The sequence below is a fragment of the Dipodomys merriami genome, unplaced genomic scaffold (assembly GCF_024711535.1).
Source record: "Dipodomys merriami isolate MVZ:Mamm:240054 unplaced genomic scaffold, mDipMer1.0.p SCAF_34, whole genome shotgun sequence".
NCBI classification, from domain to species: domain Eukaryota; kingdom Metazoa; phylum Chordata; class Mammalia; order Rodentia; family Heteromyidae; genus Dipodomys; species Dipodomys merriami.
The window spans coordinates 4,079,452-4,098,102 of NW_027204937.1; the positions used below are offsets into that span (position 1 = coordinate 4,079,452).

An 18,651-nucleotide genomic window follows, 5' to 3' on the forward strand; every position below is an offset into this window, starting at 1 on the left:
GGAGGAAGATTACTTATGGACAGACAGGGCATATGAGGACCAATAGTACCAGATCTCTTTGATATGTAAGGCAGTGTCTTCTTTGAACCTACCAAGAATTCTTCCAAGAAAGCATTATCACTCCTTAATTTAAAGGGAAGGAAACTAAAAACTCAGAGAGTTATGGTTTCATGGATAATGAGTACCAGATCTGGGATTCACATGTGAGCCTTGCTGGCCCTCTATGCTTATTCCATTGTATTTTCACATTACAATGGAAAAAATAGGGTATATATATTTGCAATGCTCTGTGAGCTAATAGCATTCTATTTGGTATAAAAATAAATCACAAGTAGATGATGTTCTGGTTCTTTTGAGTTGCTGAAGTCAAGAAATGAGTAGAAAGTATATTTTAAGGATGAGAGCTTTGGCCCATGAGTTTACAAATTCCTAAATGCAGTTATCCCCTTTGCCTTGCTCTCTTCCTTTTGCTGGCCTTAAAACAAAGTTAGCAGAAGGTTCCATGCCTTTAAACCCTCACCTTTGTTGTAAGGGAACACTGAGTCAATAACATGCATGTCTCATATTTCAGCTACATTGGTCTTGAATCCTTTGGGAGACAGCTTGCTCACTTCTTGAGTCCCTCACCCCCCATTTCTAGTGAAAAAAAAAAAGATCACTGGTTTTTTATTGAAAAGACAAAGTATAATTGCAACATTAATCCATAAAAGCTGGCATGTTAGCATTCATGCTAATTAGTTCAGATTTGTAAAGTGCTTTAAAAGCAGGAAGTGTGGTACAACTGCTCCTAATGTTATCATTACTTTATGAGCTGAAACTGTCAGCTAAATGACTGCCAGGGATTCAAAAAAGTTTGCATTTTAAAAGTACAATAGCTGGTATGTAGGGAGGAAAACCGCTCTATCTATACAGAGGTGAGAGAACAGATGAATGCAGACATAGATTCATGGGCTACACTTGGCAGGAATTGGATATGGCTTGAATTGTTCCAGGAAATCAAGCTGCATTTTATTTGCCTTGCCCTCTCCAATTCCCTGAAATCACATAAGGTAGCTACTGAAAAAGCTGTCCTCAGTATGTTGTAAGGAAAGTCTGCCAAGCCACTCTTACATTTTAATTACAGTAATGCTACATCCATCTGACATTATTTGGAAGAGCAAAAAAGTGATGCCTGCATTAATGAGCTCCTACTGTGTGCCCAGGCATTTTACATATATTATTTCTTTACAGTCGGCATCAGGCCTTTGAGATGGGAATTGTTACTCTGTTTACAGATGTGCTAACAGGCTCAGAATAGTTAAGTGGGTAGCTTGGAAATATGGCTTATCTATCATTATGCTGTCTTAGCTTGGGACCAATAGCATCATTCAGACTTCTCAGCCACCAGCAGAGCTCCAGGTGGGTAGGCAGAGCCAAATGTGGGTCACATGCCCACTTTGAATCAGTGCTACCAGGACTACATGGACTAAGGAAGAATGGTGCCTTTTAACCAAAGTAAGTGTAGTGTATAGTTTCAGAAAGGACTGAAAGGATGTTGGATAGGCAAAACAACAATGCCAACTGTGTTGTCCTAAGTTCTAATTCCCTATTGTCCCTTTAATCTATTGGCTAGTTATTTTGGACCTCTCTTAGTACTACATTGGACAAGTTATTCAACTACTATAGATTCTCATTTCTCCATTTCTAAAATCAAAATGGTCAAATGGCTTATAAAATAATCTTACCCAAGAGTAAAATTCTTGAATTGATCTGCCAGACATTTATTGAACAAACAAATTGACATTTATTGATCATAACAGGGTAGGGCAGTGTTGGAGTTTGCATAGGTATGTAGTCACTGGTTATTTAAGTGTGAACCAGAGTCAAAATGCCTGGAGTCCCTACCTCTTCTCCCATTCCCAGTCCATCCACATTTGCAAGGGGATTCTGGCTCACTCACTATCTCTGATGGGCCACAATTTCTGACTCAGCCCTGATCTATTACTGACCTTCTGGAACTCTGGCTCAAAGTTGCTAGATGTTCTGATTTTCCTTGTAAGGACAGATAGAAATCAAGATTAATTGTGAAAACTAGCTCAAACCTTAAAAAACGTAACCTATTGAATCAAATACTCATGTGGGCTACGTCTGACCCACAGTTTTCATTGTTGACCTCCATTCTCTTGTTCCACATGTTAACCACTATTTTTATTGGCTGATATGCCTGTCTATCCCATTATTCTGAGAATAAGAAGTTTGGAAAACATGCCTTTGCTTCTCTGTATCTATGATCTGGCATAATGCTTGTGACATAGTAGACAACTAAGTGATTTTTGTTGAATGAGTGACTCAATAGGGAATAAGACCAGAAGTTTTAAAATTAAAAACAGAAAACTTAATTATCAGTGTACAGGTATTTGATTCTTCAAATAACAAAAAATAAATAAATTCTGAAAGCAACTGATACCTTATCTCCTTAGGATTGCCACTGTCAAAATCAGAAAATAAATACTGAGCAGGTTATGAAAACATTGGAATCTTTGTACTTTGTCAATGAGAATGTAAATTGATGCAGCCATTATGGAAAATAGCATGCCTTATCTTCAGAAAATATTAGAATATCCAGCAACACTTTATCTATGAAAAAATTAGCATTCATATTGATTCCTTTGGCTATTCTCCTCCTTCCTGTGTGACCCTACGCCACTCAACATGTGCTGTCCAGCACTCCTCACTCTGGATGGTAATTGTTTGAGGCCTTGCATGCTGGAGAGCTTTTTCAGTATAACAGGGTTGTATCTAAGTGATCCATTCCTAATCCTTAGCAAATGTCCCATCAGTTTGACTGGCTTGTCTTCTATTATGAAGTCAATTGTTGTCTCCAAGGTTCAAGATAGTCAATCAATTCCATGTAATATTTAGTATCTGCTGACGAATAAGAAAGACAAAGTCCTATATGCTGATGTGACTTCCTAATAGATGATTGAGGCAATAAACAATACACACACTAGATTAATTATACATTTGTGCAAGGGCTTAAATACTAGGAAAAAGAAAATATGCAGTAGGATAAGGAGTCTAGAAAGTATATTTTGAGGATGAGAGCCTTGTCATGAGTTTACATTTTTTAAATTTATTAATTTTTTATTGCCAAAATGATGTACAGAGGGGTTACAGTTACATAAGTAAGGTAATAAGTACATTTCTTTTTTATTTTTTATTTATTTTTTATTTTTTTATTGTGAGAATACCGTACAGAGGAGTTACAATTACATGGATAAGATAACGAGTACATTTCTTATCAAGCATTGTAGCCTCCTTGGTTTCCCCTTCCCAACCCTTCCCATACTCCCTCCACCCCCCACCAAAGTTGTAAAGTTCAATTTTCAACATAATGACTTGTATATCTCATTGTTACAATGAGATGTATCACTAGTTAAATGATTTGTTTTTTCCCTTCCCCTCCACAAATTATATCAACATCAAATACAGTGAAAGCATGGGTTATACCGTGGGGGAGGGACATATGTTAGTAACATTTGAATACTTATCTGGGGGTTCATTCCCCTAACATCAACTTATCTGACCTTTTCTGCTTGACTCAGACATATACTAGTTATTGCAAATAAGGGAAACCATGGGACCTATGTTTCTTTGGGCCTGGCTTACTTCACTTAATATAATTTTTTCCAAGTCTTTCCATTTCCTAACAAATGGGGCGATGTCATTCTTTCTGATGGAGGCATAGAATTCCATTGTGTATATATACCACATTTTCTTGATCTATTCATCTACTGAAGGGCATTTGGGTTGGTTCCATATCTTAGCTATGGTAAATAATGCTGCAATAAACATAGTCGTGCTGGTAGCTTTAGTGTGGTCTTGTTTGTGATCATTTAGGTAAATGCCCAAAAGTGGGATTGCTGGGTCATAGGGGAGCTCTATGTGGAGTCTTTTGAGGAACCTCCATACTGCTTTCCAGAGTGGTTAGCTAAAGACCTATAGCCATCTAATCTTCGATAAGGGAGCTAAAAAATAGAATGGAAGAAAGACAGCCTCTTTAGTAAATGGTGCTGGCAAAATTAGTTAAATACTTGTAGAAAACTAAAGCTAGATCCTTATATATCACCCTACACCAGAATCAACTCCAAATGGATCAAAGACCTTGGAGTCAAAGTAGACACTCTGAAAACATTACAGGATGGAATAGGAGAAACCCTAGGTCTCCTTGGCACAGGCCGAAATTTTCTTAATAGAGACACAGAAACACAACAAATCAAAGAAAGGTTAGACAAATGGGATTGCATGAAATTGCAGAGCTTCTGCATGACAAAGGACATAGCTCGCAAGAGCAATAGAAAGCCCATGGGTTGGGAGAAGATCTTCACTAGCCATACAACAGACAAGGGCCTCATATCTAAAATATACCCAGAACTTAAAAAAATTAAATCCCCCAAAAACAAATCTTCAAAGAAACAACTGCCCAATAAATAAGTGGGCTAAAGACTTAAAGAGAAACTTCTCTGAAGAGGAAAGAAGGAAGGCCAATAGACACATGAAGAAATGCTCAACCTCTCTAGCCATAAAAGAAATGCAAATCAAAACAACATTGAGATACCACCTCACCCCAGCTAGAATGGCTATAATCAAGAACTCTAATAACAACAGATACTGGAGGGGATGTGGACAGAAGGGAACCTTACTGCATTGTTGGTGGGAGTATAAACATTTCTTTTAAAACTTGTTACCCCTTTCTTCATTTTTCTACTACTTACCCTCCCCACCACAAATTTCGTTATGTAACTATCAATAACCTCTCTTCCCTAGGTCTATAAACTGCCTGTAAATCCTCGCAGTTGTTGTAAGGGAACATTCAGTCAATAAAATGCATGTCTCATATTTCAACTACATTGGTTTTGAATCCTTTGGGGCACAGCTTATTCCTTTTTTGATGTTTTCTTGATCCCCATTTCTAGTGAAAAAAGATCACTGAGTCTAGTGTTCAGACAGTGGGGGCTTTAGATATTAAACAGAGAGCCCAGATAAGTCCTCACAGGAAAGGTAACATTTGAACCATCTTGGAAAAGGTGAGAGAATTTGCCAAGCTAATATTCGAAAATCAAATTTTAGGCAGAAGTTAACAGCCTCATGCAAAGTCCCCATGCTGGAGTGTGCCTAATGAAGACCACCTAGATGGAGATAAATGAGCAAAAGGAAGTTAAATAGGAGGCATAGGTATCATAGAAGGAATATGAGCTTTAAATTCTAAATGACTCAACAAGTATTGTAAAGGAGTAGTGTGTGTGGGGGGGGGGGGGACCATGACATGTACTGTCACTGAGCTTTTAGTGTAAGGTTAGTGCTCTACCACTTAAGTCACAGCTCTACTTCCTGCTTTTCAGTGGTTAATTGGAGATAAGATTCTTGTGAACCTTTCTGCCCAGGCTGGCTTTGAACCATTATCCTTAGATCTCAGCCTCCTGAGTGGGTAGGATTACAAGCGTGGACCACCAGCTCCTGATTAAACATAGGTTTTAAGAATATGAGTTCATTGGAATGTCTTATGATTATATATTTATTAGTACTATGTATAATTATTTTTTTTGTTAGGTTTCTTTGTAAAAAAATTCAACCAGTTATTACTGATAATTTTGTTAAAATAATTCCTTTTTCCCCATGATCATAGATGATCTTTTACTATGTCAATTCTTTTAATCAATTCCTTTGCCCTGCATATCTTTATTTGTAAGATTTCCCTTGAACAATCCACGGCTTGACAAATGGAGTAGCTGTCAGTAAGTGATTCATTCATTTTAAATTTGTGGTTTCTGTCCATTGGTCCTAAGAATATATGCTAGTGCTAGTAATTGTGTTGTGTACAGTACTACTAGGGTGAACAGAATCTTATCACCACTGCTAAGAAGTTCATATCCAATATATAAATTACTGATTATTACAAAGCAACAGAACAGATGCCTGGGCACCATGAAGCTTTAACATGTCAAGTTAACTCTGTGACCTCTTGTGCACTGCCCCTCATCTTTCAATTGATCTTGTATTTTATTGCCATGACAACCAGAATCGAATAGGCAGATGTGACAGCACTAGTGCACTTTTCATTTTCTGCACTAGGACTTCTCTGACCTATATACAACTTGGAAATGCAAGGGTGTTAACATCCCAACTGTGACCAGTAGGGAGCAGGAGCTGATAAATCTCCTACCAGTAACAATTCTGAAGTGCATTTTTCACAAATCTTTAAATGGTCCCACAGAAGGGGACAATGTAATGATTTGTATTGACTTTCTCTCATACTTCTCAGTCCTCTCTCAGGATCCTTGAGGTCATTTCCAAAATAAATTACTGTCTTTAAGGACTGTCTTTCAAGCTCTACTTTCCTGCAGAGGTATAAGCACAGACACTGGTGTTGGACATAGTTTTAGAAGTTTAATGTGTGGAGAGATAAGAAAAGGGCATTCTAGGCAATGGGAGAAAGCTTGAACAATGACAAGGAGGCATGGACAGCCAATGATGTCATGAATCTGTGCTCGAGATATATGGAAGGCTTGAATAGGAGAAATTACATTATTGTTGATAGAGAAAACGTATCAGATACACTGAGCTGAGAATATTGGAGAAGCTGTTCATCCAAAGTATTGCTTTTTCTTTTCTAGGAATCAGTGGTCCATGGACTGAGTAATGATATTGAGCCAGTCAATCAAGACATGATAGAATGTTTGGGTGAAAGTTCAGGTTCTGGAAAATAAAAGTCATGTAAGGACTTCAGGTGAGTACAGTTTCACTGTGACTGAAAGAGGAGGCTTTTGAAAATTTTCAAGGAAGTAAAGATTATAGGAATCAGTTGAGTAACATCCATGGTTATCAACTGAAGTTATAAAAATTGTAATATATTTTATCATTTTATTATTGTGAACAAATTTTGCAAAATGCTTCTGTGAAATCATTCCTCACTTTACTCTCTTATTCATCTATCAGGACTTAAGTTCTTCAACTACAAATTCCTTTCTAGAGAGAGGTAGTAATTTTAGATTTGAAATAGAATATCAAACTTGTTTCTGCACTGTGTTCTTCTGTCTTGCACAATAGTACTCTTATTCCACACACATAAACTTGCTTGTAACAGATTGTAAGTTATTCTATTATTTTGTGTGCCACTAAAAAAGGAGCTCTGCCAGTCATGCTTTGACATGGTGTTAATTGTAAGATAAACCCCAATTTCAGATGAGACCAGTTGTAGCTCGAAGTTTATACCTGTAATTTCATTTCTCCCGTCTCTCCGAGTTCTGGAGGTCAGAGATCTGATTGATCCACTGACTCTAATATTTGGTGCAATGTTTGGTACATGTGCAGTTCCCATTCATGTAGATTCAAATGTTTAGTACATCAAAATGCTCAGGTCCCTTTTATCCACTTTGACAAAACTCCCAGTAACATACATTAGACACAGGACATTTCATAGGATGAAAATTTTCACCATCCAGATTAGAACTCTGTATAGTAAAATGGAATATTCCCAGTAACTGTGAGCACCAACAAAAACCTCACATTACCATCCTTTTGTTTATACAGATTTGAGAGCTTCCAATATAGAGGATTTTCCCCACAACGTGCTGTATGTATGTTTGTCTCCATGTCATGGACTATATCTATCACATTTACAAGAAAACCAAGGACTTCTCTTTTTTAAACAAATCATCGTTTTGTTAAATGTGGTAGGAAGAATAATTTTTATGTAAGGGTGTGTTTGGAAGGTCACATGCTTTTTGTAATGGCACTAACCGTTTGAAAGGATTTACACTGGAAGAAAAAAAGTGGGACATCAAGGAATAACTCATATACATTTCTGTGGTTTTCATTTAGGGTGGGAAGGGATCTTTTCAAAATTTTCCATGCCTTTATTTTATTTAATTTCACGCTCACCGAAGCTTGTTTCCATCCCAGAAACTGACACCTTGAACTCTCTGTGTTTTCTTCTGGTAAGCAGCCCAGACGATATTTGGTAAGATTCTTGGCTTCTAAGCTTTATGTCTTGGAAACAGACCTTACTGCTTTAGGGAAGCATCTCGGGCATTCTTCTTACCAATCCAACTAAGCCTTTGAAAATACACTATGACCACTAGGATTTTTCAGCTTTAGTCTGGGTCTAGCATAAAAGGAGCCAGAGACTTGGAAGGCTCCAATGCCTGTGGTGCAATGGTCACACCTCATTAGCGCCAGATCAGGGGCTCCCTTGCTTCTTCCCCTTGGGCCTCCACATCTTTCATTCTGGCCTGGAGCCAAGGCAGCCTGGGCCATGGGAAGGGGGCACAGAGCCATCAGAGATGGCTCCCAGGGGAGGTTATAGATATCTCCTTCCCTACTCTATGGCAGGAATTCCTCCTTGAGTATGAGTTTCTCTCTTTCTTATGAGACAAGGTCTCTCAAAGAAGCCAGGCTGGTCTTGAACTAACCATCTTCCTCCTGAGGCTCCTGAATGCTGAGACTCCAGACATATTCCATTATACGTAGGCTTCGTCTTCATTTTCCTTTGTCTGCTAATAGTTTGTTCTTACTTAAGGGATCGGGCAGATTCTCAGAGTGAAAAAGGTGATATTTGCTGGGGTAAAGAGTGAATGGTGGCAGAATAGAAGCAAATAACCTGTAATTCTGGCTTTATCATTTATTTTTGGTGTATCTTTGGAAATAGTGGCCCTCAATTGGTGAGAGGTGTATCCTCAGTGGATGCTCTAAGTTATGGATAGCACTGAACCTTAGACTACCCCCCTCCACACCTCTATGGTAAAGTTTCACCTTTTCTATTCAATAAAGTATTTTGTGGCCTCTCTTTAACATACCCAAATTTCCAGCTTCACTATCCTTGTGCTTTGGGTTATCATTGATTAAAATAAGAATTACTTGAACAGTCAACCTGAACCAACACAGCTACTAAGTGACTTGTCAGGGAAGTAGTATCCACAGCCTGCCATGTAGGACAAAACGAAGAATCACCCTCTAGGCACAGTAAAGCAGAAGGCACAAGAGCTTATCATGCCACACAGAACTACATGCAATTTTAAACCAATGAATTGTTTATTTCTGCATTTTTTACCTCACATTTTAGAACCTCCATTGACCACTGGAAACTGAAGCCACAGATAAGGGGGACTGTTGTTCTTGGGCTCACTGGGCCTCAGTTTTACCATCTGTCATGTGAGAAGGAGGGAGTGATATGAGATGAAATGAATGAAGATGCTACTGTTGAATGGAAAGGGCTCACCTGGGACTGGTGCTTATATCTGAGATCATCTGACTCTGTCTGCATTCTGACTATAAAAGGAACAGGGCAGAGCAGGTGCTGGTGGCTCACACCTGTAGTCCTAGCCATTCAGGAGGCTGAGATCTGAGGATCAAGGTCCAAAGGAAGCCCAGACAAGAAAGTCCATGAAATTCTTATCATTGATTAACCACCAACAAGCCAGAAGTAGGAAAGGCTCAACTGGTACAGTGCAAGATTTGAGTAAAAATTCTCGATAGGTTCCAGTCCAAGTACACCAAGACTAACATACAAAGAGAGAGAGAGAGAGAGAGAGAGAGAGAGAGAGAGAGAGAGAGAGAGAGAGAGAGAGAGAGAGAGAGAGAGAGAGAGAGAGAGAGAGAGAGAGAGCACTCACAGGGTCACAGGGTACCTGGACTCTAAAGCAGTGAAGTGACAATAATCAAATATACACAACTTTTTCTAATACTTCTTCTAATATTGTGGGAAGCCATAAAATTTAGAGACATAGAAGTAGCATCTTATTGGAAACATACAATTGTTTCTGCTTCTAACAAACACAAGCAGCTCATGCCTCGCTGATCTGGAACTCAGAAGTATCTGTGAGCCAGAGTAAGTATTGCTATCAGGATTCTTCCTGTGGTAAAAGGACTTGCAGCCATCTGGGGTTCAAGTGGCGAATGGCTCAAATGCTTGCCCTGATAGGCAGTGGATTCTGAGACCTGTACTATGTAGCTCTGCTCCACCCAGAGGCAAGGAGGCCATATCGCATGTTTCCTTCTTTTCGAACCATCTATCCCAGGAAAATGGGAGGATGGATGCTTACCATTGCTTTTCTCCTTGCTTACTTTATTCCCCTCTAGCATTATTTCCCTTTCCTCTGCCTTTGTCTTCTTTCCCCATAGTCTTGGTAAAATGTGAAGCTGTGTGTCAACTCAGAGGACATAGATTTTTTTTTCTTTATTACTTTGGAACTGTGAAATCTGGGTCAAGTCATTTAACTCTTTTGGCTTTTTGGCCTTTATAAACATTATTTTATTTAAATGTTTTTATTGTTATTAAAAGGTGGGCTACAGTAGGGTTACAGTTATGAAAGTCATATAAAGACATTTATCAATGTCACCCCTTCCCTCACTCTCTCCGTTTTTCCCTCCCATCCCCACCCATAAGTTGTATAGTTCACTTTCAACATGGTGTCCAGTGAGTCTTTTGATCTTTAAATGAAAACCCATATTTTCACTTATCCAAGAATTGGTTAATTAATTCATTTATTAATCAAGTTAACCCTCTGAAAGGGACGACAGGTCCTAAACTGAATATATAAGAGATATGGACATAAAGATTATTGAAATATGCTCACTACTCACTGAATGGTCACAGGAGAGTAGAGAATAATACTTAGCTCATCAGTGTTGTTTCAAGAATTAAATATATTGCAGTTAAAAGTGTTTCTGAACTATTAAATAGCCTATTATGAAAAGTAAGATATAAATTTTTAGGGGAAGGATTAGACAAAGTTGTGTTTGTTTTTGTTTTATCACTTTTTAATTGTCTTCTATATGGCTTAGTTTCTATATCAAAACGTTCCCCATTGGGTTTACCCAGATTGTTAGACTACAGGAATGCATGAAGTAAAGGTCATCTTATGTCCATTATCTGAGGTATGATGTAAATTTGACTTTTCTTTTCTTTTTTTTGGAGATCCGGTCATGGGGCCTGAACTCTGGGCCTGGGCTCTGTCCCTCAGCTCTTCAGCTCAAGGCTAGCACTCTACCACTTGAGCCACAGCACCTCTTCCGGCTTTTTTCATTTTGCTTACGTGGTGCTGAGGAATCGAACCCAGGGCCTCATGCATGCAAGGCAAGCGCTCTACCACTGAGCCACCTTCCCAGACCCAAATTTGACTTTTCTTACAAAGACCTCATCAGAGAAAATTGGCCTAAGTCTGGTAAAAGTGTATTTTTAAAAAAAATATATTATTAGACTAGGATTAGTGAAAGAATTCTGTGATGGGTCACTTGTTGACTCCCTGAGACATGATCCAAGGTGGCAGCCAGAGTGACAGTGAATGCCAGCCAGCAAAGCAGGAGAAAAGGCAAGTGGAAAGCCATTTCTGTTCCCTTGGAGAAGTGGTTTACCTGCTTCTGCTAATAACTCATGAGCCAAAATGTAGGGTTACATGACTCCCCTGTGCTTCAGTGAATACTGGGAGGTCTTCCTCCTGAGGATTCTGTCACAGACATAGGCAATCTGTCAAAATGTATCCAGAATCCAACCGTGACTCATCATCTTCACTTTTCACAACTGACCAAGCAATTATCACTCTAGTCTAAATGTCAGCAAATGCCACATAACCAGTTTCTTCTATTCCTATCTTCCTTCAACATACATAGGCCATAATTTAGAATTTAAGCTAGATTGTAAACTCCTTTGCTCAAAACTTCACAATGGCCTATGGAGCCATCTAGGATTGGATTTTGGCTACCTATGGCCTCTTTTCTTCCATTTCTCCTCCTTCTCTCACTTTCTCCAAGATGCTCTCTCTCTCTTGTTCCAGATGGCAGGACCACTGTTGTGTAAGCCTTTTACAGGTCATTCCTTCAGCCTGCAAGACCCTCTATCTCAGATATTCACTGAGATAACTCACCTACCTCATTCAGATCTTAGTTCATGTCACCTCATAGTTCTACCATGAGTACCTTATTTAAAATCTCAAGCTTTACTCTTCTGGCACACCTAATTTGTTTCATATGGTTCTATTTAAAAAGCATCAGATATATTTTCTAATATAGTTGTACCTCTGTGTCCATAAAAGATTAGTTCTAGGGTCCTACTAAGATACCAAAGTCTGTAGATGATGGAGTTGTTTATATACCGTGGTGTAGTATGTGCATATAACTTGTATATACACTCCTCAGCACTTTAAATCATTTTTAGATTTATTTTATAATAATGCATACCTGTTGAGTATAAGATTGAACAAACAGAGGTCACAATCCAGCTCTGACAATGTCATTTGAATACATTGCACCTGAAGCAAGACTAATTCTAGACTTTTGAGTACCATGATTCAGTAACTTTCTTTTGCTTATTTATTTGATTAGGACTAAATCAATTGGAGTGTGTTTTTTCATATCTAGAAGAAAAGAGCCCTGGCTTCCATAGGGAACTAATGCAGTTTGGGAAGACACTGAAGATCTCTGTGAGGAAGTGACATTTAAGTTGACATTTGAAGTAAGACTAGAAAGTGACCAGAGTAAAATGGCAGAGAGGAGAGACAGTGCAGGGGAAGAATATTGCAGGATGGCAGATGATGGTGTAGCAGGAGTTTTAGACCAGAGACCCAACTCTAAGGATTCCACATGACAGACCCAGCTCTTCACTCCAACATGTTAGATAAAAGGATGAACAGTGGGAAACAGGTTTATCACTGAAATATTAAAGATATTAAAGGACAGATGGAAGTATAAAAGTAAGTACAAATATTAAAGTATTAAAGGACAGATAAAGAAGATTTATTATGTGGCCTGGGTATACCATGGGAAGAATCCAAGGAAGTACTTCCATCTATCTTTGAAATATAGATCTGAGCTTTAGGTTTAAATAGAGGAAGAAGAGGGGCAAGGTCCAAGAAGTATGCAAAATTAAACATTCCAGGTTATAGGTGTAGTCTGATAGATAATCATTTCAAGATGGTTAGGCAGCATTTCGACTCTTTCTTATTAAAAACGTTTAAAAAATTATCTCTAAGTATATGTAAGAGGGGTTCCAGTTCAAGAAGTCAGTTTATGAGTGCAGTGCATCTTGATCAATGTCACTCCTTCCATTGCGCTCCCTCATCTCTCTCAACCTCACCCATGCTCTCAAGTTAAGTGCTTCTGTTTTCACATATGTGCATTGACTATAATAACTGTATTTGCCTACTCTTCCTCTCTCCATTCATCTACCTCCTTCTCATCGTCCACCCCCACGACAAAACATGTTTCATCTATCAGTGTGAGTCTTGCTAAAATATAGTTATCACTTCCATCTTTCATCAGTTTCAAGGTGACTTCAGAGAAAATGGGTCAGAGCAAAGACAGATGCAAAAGAGTTTCTAAGTTGCCTGTTATGATGGGAACCCCAGGGCAGGCAATAGTTGATTCCTGACTGTTGAGACTGAAACAAAACGAATCTGCTGAAGGCAGATCCCAGGAACCTCTGAAAGCAACAGGGAGGATATTTAACGGCATTCTGCCAGGAAGAGAAAGCCATTTATTGGTTTTAGGCAAAAAAAAAAAAAAAAAAAAAGGGCATGACCGCATGACCTAGGATAGTATCCTAAGAGATCACTTTGGGTTTTGCATAGTCGTTTGAATGGTGTGTGTGTGTGTGTGTGTGTGTGTGTGTGTGTGTGTGTGTGTGTGTGTGTGTGTGTGTGTGTGTGTGTGTGTGTGTGTGTGTGTGTGTGTGTGTGTGTGTGTGTGTGTGTGTGTGTGTATGAATGATGTATTTGTGTGTATGTGTGTTCATGTATGAAGGTATGGATGGATGATAATGTGTGTGTATTTGTGTATGTATGTACGAAGGCATGGATGGATGATGTATGTGTGTAGGAATGTATGGATGATGTATGTATGTGTGCATGTGTGTATGTGTGTATACATGTCTGTGCGAATGTATGGATGATGTTTGTGTGTGGGCATTTAGGGGAACTATTGTGTAAATGGGGGAGATCAGGGGTCCAGATGGGAAACTATAGTGTTTGTATGGCAGTGGGGAGAAGTAAGTAAAATAGAGATGTATCTTGGAGAGCTAATCAACAGGATTTGGTAACAGATTGGCTGTGGGGGTGAGAAAGAGGGAGGAAACAAGAATAACTTGTAGGTTTTTGGCTTGAGCAGTGCGAGGGATGCAGGGGATGTCTGCTGAGACACGGACGATTGGAACTGGAGCAGATTGAAGAAGGCCCTGGTCAGAGCAGCCTGGCCTAACGTAGTGTGTTTTTCTGCTGAGCCTTGATGACATTTTCTACTAGAGTTAGACACTGATATATCATGAATATGTTGGACAAGCAGTTTTATGTAGCACGTTAAAATTCTCTTTTCATGAGGAGAAAGCAAGGGTAATACACCGTTTGCTCTATTTTTCTCTGAGGATAATTTGGCTGTGTAAGCTCTTACATTTTAAATCGCAGCCCAGCTAAAAGCAATGGCTGCTGGGATTGTGGTGCTGAGTGTGCACTTACGCCTGGAGAGCTGTTCATAGACTAGACCGTGGAGATCTACAGTGGAGGGCATGTGGAAGGCTAACATTACATGGACATTTGGGATACATGAGACGTTGTAGTCCTTCAACTTTGAGTTTCTCTGTTTCAGCTAGCTGCAAGGCATGGTGAAGAGGAAATAAGAGCTAATATGCAGAAAAGCCTCTTGCATGAAACAAGTTACTAAGTGGCCCCTAAAGAATTTTGCTTATATCCTCAAGGGAAGAATTTACTTGTCTAGGGCTGAGAAGGTGGCTCAGTGGTAGAGTGCTTGCCTTGCATGCATGAGGTCCTGGGTTCAATTCCTCAGCACCATATAAGCAGAAAAAAAAAAGCTGGAAGTGGCGCTGTGGCTCAAGTAGTAGAGCGCTAACCTTGAGCTGAAGAGCTGAGGGACAGCACCCAGGCCCAAAGTTCAGGCCCCATTACCGGACCTCCCCTCCCCTCCCCCAAAAAAAGAACATACTTGTTTGGAGCTGGGTGCTGGTAGCTAAAACTTTTAATCCTCGCTTCTCAGGAGGCTGAGACGTGAATCATTGTTCAAAGCTAGCCCAGGCAAAGGAAGTCTGCTAAACTCCGTCTCCAAATCACTAGCAAAAATGCTGGACTGGTGATATGGCTCAAGTGGTAGAGAGCCAGCCATGAGCAAGAAAGCCAAGTAGGTGTAAAGTCCTGAGTTCACACCCCAGTACCAGCACACATATATGCACACACACACATACACATATATACATACAGATAATTTATGTTTCCAGGCAGCATGGACTTTTGAGGTATGTCAGTAAGCTTATGGTCTGTCCATTGATATGTGATTTGAATACAGAAATGAATTTTGTAGTAACGTAGTATTTTGTAGGAGTGGCATACTATTTTGCATGTGTACCTGTGAAGTGAGGACAAAGAATATATAAAGTTGAGCTTTTTGGCCCTTAAAAAAATTATAAAGTTGATTTGGGGTTTGAAAGTTTACTTTATCATCGTCAGCCATGTGATCATTAACCCATTAGTCACCCTTCCTGGACCCCACGCTTTCCATGTGCAAAGAACAGGAATTTATAGTTTCTGTCCCATGTGATCATTGTGGGGAACAATTGAAGTCCTGAAGCCAGTATGGAGTAAGTATCCCGTAGATATTAACCTCCATTAACTATTTTTATAAATAATTAAAAAGAAGTTGAAAGAGAGCATTTTTGATCACTTTTATCACCCTTTTCTACAGATTTTTGTTCTATACATTTGTATTACATAGTTGATTGTATTTGAATTTTGTATCCTGCCATCTTAGCCTGTGCACAGAAAGTGTGACTAAAACAACAGAAATATATTTCTCAAGCCAGGTGCCAGTGGCTCACGCCTGTAATCCTAGCTGCTCAGGAGGCTGAGAACTGAGGATCATGGTTCAAAGCTAGCCTGGGCAGGAAACTCCATGAGACTCTTATCTCCAATAAACCACTAGAAAACCGGAAGTGGTGCTGTGGCTCAAGTGGTAGAACACTCACCTTGAGCTGAAGAGCTGAGGGACAGTGCCTAGGCCCAGAGTTCAAGTCCTACAACCTATTTATGCTTCTTGTCATTGGTGAAATGACAGATATGCACCGCCATATCCAGCTTTTACTGGATGAGCTAAGTCTCTTGAACCTTTTTGCTGGGATTGGGCTTGAGCCATGATTCTCCTCATCTCCATCTCTCAGGTAGTTAGTTTTACAGATGTGTACCACTATTCCTGGCCTTGACTGTGTATAGTGTGTGTGTGTATGTGCACAAATGTGTGCGCACACGCTTCTGTGTCAGTTCCTGGCCTTGAACTCAGGGCCTGGGTGCTGTCTCTGAACTTTTTTGCTCAAGGCAAGTGTTCTAGTATTTGAGTCACATTTGTACTTCCAGCTTTTTTGGTGGTTAATTGGAGGTAAGCCCAGGCTGGCTTCATACTATGCTAGGATTAAAAGAGTGAGCCAACAGCACCTGGCTGGCCCTGACTTTTAATATCTTTAGGCCATGAGCATTCTCCTTTTTGTTTGTTGATTTTTCAATAAATATTTTTTGAATAATGATATTAAGATAATTCTCATGCCACAAATTTCTCTCTTTGAGGTATAAAATTCTAAAAACAACCCCACAAAGCATAGTCAGAGTTGTGTTACCATAAACATTAGTTAATTTGAAGGTATCGTCTCTCTGGATAGAAACCTAGCTCACCAGCAGCAACTCCCTATTTCTCCCTTCCTTCTAGGCTCTGTCAACCAGTAGTCTACCTTGGGTCTCTATAAACTTTTTTCTATTCTTTATAATTAAAATAAATAAAATAAAATAACATATGGTTCTCAGTGAGTGATTTTCTTTTCATGTAGGTAAATATTTTCAAGGTTCACCTGCATTGCAGCACGTATAAGTGCTTCATTCTCTTTTTATTGCCAAAATAATATTCAATGGCATTGTTTTGTTTACCAATCCTTTAATTCATGGACATTTAGTTTATTTCCTTTTTTGCTCTTATAAATAATGCTGCATGAATGTAGGTGTACATATTCCTTCCTGTTATTTTTAACTAACTCTGTGCAAGTATACTCTTCATAGATACCTAACACTCAGAGGCAGTGTTAGAGTTTACACACTGACTCCTAAATTGTTGGATATTTGAGTTGCTTGTAATATTTTTTTCCTCTTGTGACGCCAGCTAAGTCAAGGAAAACCTTTCTCTGGGACTTTTCTCTGTGGCAGGAGCCCCTCCAGCTCTGCTTATGCAGCTGCCAGCTCATGGGTCCACATGCAGGATGCTGGCCTGGAAGAGTGGAAGCTGAGGTGTGTGTGTGTGTGTGTGTGTGTGTGTGTGTGAGAGAGAGAGAGAGAGAGAGAGAGAGAGAGAGAGAGAGAGAGAGAGAGAGAGAGAGAGAGAGAGAGAGAGGAGATGTCACTGCTAGGGCTTGAGTCCCTCCAGCTGTCCCTGTGATCAGATGCACTCCTGTGCTCTCTGGAGTTTTGCAACAATCCTCACACTTAGCTTTCTGGTTTGATTCATTTTGAGCAGGATTTCTGAACAGAATCCTGACAGAACTTACATACTATGCTGTAATAGCCCCATTTCCCAGCAGCACTGAGATTAAACGTCAAATGGCCGTGTTCACAAGCAGCAGTCCAACGTTCGGGGTGGAGCTGCACTTTCTGTAGGAAGTTTAAGAAGTCCCAGAGAAGGGCTTTCACTGATCTGGTTGGGGCTGCTGTGATGAGGGGTTGGATTGCAATGGTGTATTCTGCTTGAACAATGGATGCGGACACATGACCATGGGTGATTTAGGTCAAGACCAAAGCACAATTTATAGAATGCAAGTCACTTTGGCAAGGAACCCTAGGGATAGTCATCAAGAAAGGGTTCTACAGCAGAATAGAGAGAAAACAAATTGGACCCAGGCAGGCCTATTTTCGTATCTTGGTTCTATTTACTGGCTGTGAGACTGGGCGTATTACTTCATCCCTTTAGACCTCAGCCTCTTTTTCTGAAACAATAGGCCCTTCTTAGGGTTGCTGTGGGATCAACCAGGATACCACATATCACAATCATGACTTGAGTCCATTTCAATAGAGGTTTATTCTTACGTTTGGCAGTTCTGTCGCCCGAGGTTTTGTCAATGAGGTGATTGAGGGATAACAGATGTAAGGTGAGCTCACCCAGTACTGAGTAGCAAGTTCACACTCAGCCTTGAATGCTCAAAGGTGGTGGGTAGCTGAAAATAACATCCTTGGTGGCTCTGCCTCCTTGATGCTGTGTGCTTCCTGGCTACAGCACTCATCTCAGCATTGCAACTGCAGGCTCCTTTTGTCTACTTCCATTCCCTGGGAGGGAAGAGGCCTGACAGTGTCTTACTTATACGCCTGTGCCCAGGACCTAGCATAGGCTCAGATTCAGAGGAGGCTCCAAATAAAAACTCATTGAATGAATGACAGGATAGTAAGATGAATGAATGCATGAAAACGATGATGAAGAATAGGCACAAAAATGCCATACGTGTTACTTTCACCAAATTTCTATTTCCTTCCACGTCCCAAGAAGGAAGAATGAGAGAAGCAGTGCAACAATAGTTAAAATAATAACGAGGGCCCAACACAATTCAATAAGCAGGTGCACAGCTGTGGTTTCCTGGTGACTGAGAGTTGTGTG

The 18,651-nt window shown here is 39.8% G+C and overlaps 1 long non-coding RNA gene across 3 annotated transcripts in view; it reads left to right on the plus strand.

Annotated features, from left to right (window-relative positions):
• The window catches only part of LOC138803233 (uncharacterized), a 58,627-nt gene that overhangs the window by 2,638 nt on the left and 37,338 nt on the right, over positions 1 to 18,651 (plus strand). For 2 of the 3 annotated variants that reach the window (XR_011364917.1, XR_011364916.1), the window contains exon 3: positions 6,654 to 6,766. This is a non-coding gene — a long non-coding RNA (uncharacterized lncRNA). Of the gene's footprint in view, positions 1 to 6,653; positions 6,767 to 7,569; positions 8,287 to 18,651 lie in introns of those variants that run through there. The other variant, XR_011364918.1, reaches the window with a different exon arrangement.